General features: G+C 44.0%; 1 protein-coding gene across 1 annotated transcript in view; it reads left to right on the top strand.

Moving 5' to 3' along the window:
• KYAT1 (kynurenine aminotransferase 1) overlaps positions 1-2,796 on the top strand; it is a 43,272-nt gene that overhangs the window by 25,849 nt on the left and 14,627 nt on the right. The gene's annotated exons all lie outside the window — the stretch shown is intronic.

Raw genomic sequence — 2,796 nt, 5'->3', positions numbered from 1 at the left:
AAACTCCTTTCCAAAGAGGTTGAACTGGTTCACATCCCACCAACACTGTTCAAGTATCTCTTATCTTCACAACTTGCCAATGCCTGTTGTTTTTGACTTTTTAATATTGCTATCTTGATTGATGTGAGATGGTATCTCATGGCTTTTATTTGCATTTCTCTGATGATTAGCAATGTTGAGTATTTTTTAATGTTTCTTGGCTGCTTTCATGTCTTCATTTAAGAAGTATCTTTTCATGTCCTTTGCTCATTTTTAAGTGGGGCTTTTTTTTCCTGTTAATTCATTTTAGTTCCTCATAGAGTCTAAATGATAGGCCTTTGTCAGATGCATGGGTTGCAAATATTTTTTCCCGTTCTGTGGGTTGTCTTTGTACTCTCTTGATCATCTCTTTTGCTGTGCAAGAACGTTTTGATAAAGTCCTGTCAATTTTAGTTTTCACTCCATTTGCTTTTGAGGACTTGACCATGAATTCATTACCTAGGCTGATGTCCACGATAGTGTTCACTACGTTTTTTTCTAAGATTCTTATAGTTTAAGGTTTTACACTTAAGTCCTTGATCCATTTTGAGTTAGTATTTAGGTGTGGTGATGGGGAGTGTTTCACACACGCGCGCGCGCGCGCGCGCGATCCAAATATCTCTCCTCTGCCCCTCACATCTCTCTCATAAACTAATGAACTAAATCCACAGGCAAATGATGGTTCCTTGATCATCAGAGGCCCAGGGTTTCCACCTCACTGGTAGGGAACATTTCAAACATTTACAAAAGTAGAGAGTCAGCTGTAATGAATCCACTAAGCCTCAATTCATGGCCTATCTCACTTCATCTCTGTCTTTTCTACCTTCCAATCTCCTCCATCTAGAACATTTTGGATTATTTTATTCTATTTTTTGTTTTTTAGAGACAGGGTCTCGCCCTGCTGTTCAGGTTACATGGCAGTGGTGAGATCATAGTGCACTGCCACCTCAACTTCCTGGGCTCAAGTGTGAGCCACTGTGCCTGGCACAAGCATCATGTTCTGACTTTGGAAACACACACAGCACCTGCAAAGTATTCCGGCTGTAAAAGTAGACCTGCTGGGCGCAGTGGCTCACGCCTGTAATCCCAGCACTTTGGGAGGCCAAGATGGGAGGGTTGCTTGCGCCCAGGGGTTCGAGATCAGCCTGGGCAACATAGGGAAACCTCATTGCTACAAAAAATAGAAAAATTAGCCAGTTGTAGTGGCGTGCATCTGTAGTTCCAGCTACTGGAGAGACTGAGGCAGGGGGATCACTTGATCCCAGGAGGTTGAGGCTGCAGTGAGCCATGATCACTGCACTCCAGCCTGAGTGTCAGAGTGAGACCTTGACCCTCCCGCCTGCAAAAAAAAGTGGACCTACGTCAGATCATGCCATTGAATAACTAACATACAGGAATAGACGAACATGTTAAAAGATACCCTGGGCCGGGCTCAGTGGCTCAGGCTGTCATCCCAGGACTTTGAGAGACCGAGCTTAGGGGATTACCTGAGCCAGTCCGAGAACAGCCTGGGCCAGTCCGAGAACAGCCTGGGCAACTTGACCAGATCTCATCTCTACAATAAATCAAAAAATTATCTGTGCATGGTAGCGCTCGCCTTTAGTTCTGGCTCCTTGGAAAACTGAGGTGGAAGGATCACCAGAGTCCAGCAGGTCTATGCTGGGGTGACCGTGAGTATGCCACTGCACTCCAGCCTGGGTGATGGAGTGAGACTCCAACTCAAAAAAAAAAAAAAAGATACCATGGAGAAGTAATCAACAAGTTCAAGTTGTTGGAAACTCTACAAGTGAACCTGTTTTGTCAATATATAAATCATAAGAAAAAAAAAAGGCTGGAGCATTAGAGACTGAAGTTGAAGGAATCACACAGCACAATTTCAAGCCTTACTACAAAGGTATCGGAACAAGAAAAGTGTGGCACTGACTTAAAGATAGTTGTATCGCCAGGCTCAGTGGCTCAGCCTGTAATCCCGCACCTTTGGGAGGCTGAGGTGAGTGGATTGCCTGAGCCCGCGGGTTCGAGACGCGCCTGGGCAGCAAGACCTCATCTCTACAATAAGTAAAAAAATCAGCTGGGCGTGGTAGCGCATGCCTGTAATTCTGGCTACTCGAAAGGCTGAGGCAGAAGGATCACCGGAGGTCAGCAGGCAAGGCTGTGGTGGCTGGAAGTGGCCACTGCACTCCAGTCTGGACGACCGAGTGAGACTCCAACTCAAAAAAAAAAAGAAAGAAAGAGGGGTCAGTAAACTGATGAATCCATCCCTGACATTTCTGTCACACTGAGTCCACTGATTGCATGAACCTTTCTCCCTCGGGTTATGTTTCCACTTTCTCAGTACTTTGGATGTATCTACTTAGAAATTGGGAGAAGACTTACAGTGGTGTTGGTTTATGAGGTAAGAACAGTTACCTCATAACTTCATACTTTGCTTATGAAACTTCATATGAACTCCAGAACATGAGCCTCATTCAGGTCTAGACCTTACCCTCATCTATGAGGTAAGAAATAGCAAATGAAAACTGAACTCTATATCTACAACACTTGCCCAAGACAGTATAATAAATCAAAACATTAAAACCTTCACCAGCAAATTATATATATAAAAAATTAACACCATCCTCAAAAACTTAAGAATACAGGGTCAAGGATCCTATCATATCTCCAATTAACTCACTAGTCTGGCATCTCCAGAATCCGCATGGTTAATGACAGACGACACTGGACTACTGCAAACATCATCACTGGTGACCCCACTGACACTGCTGTGAGAGATGTTTT

Source organism: Carlito syrichta, unplaced genomic scaffold, assembly GCF_000164805.1.
Source record: "Carlito syrichta isolate Samal-C Ts95f unplaced genomic scaffold, Tarsius_syrichta-2.0.1 Scaffold153563, whole genome shotgun sequence".
NCBI lineage: Eukaryota > Metazoa > Chordata > Mammalia > Primates > Tarsiidae > Carlito > Carlito syrichta.
The sequence above is the reverse complement of the archived record's forward strand: the minus strand, read 5'-3'. Positions and strand labels throughout refer to the sequence as shown.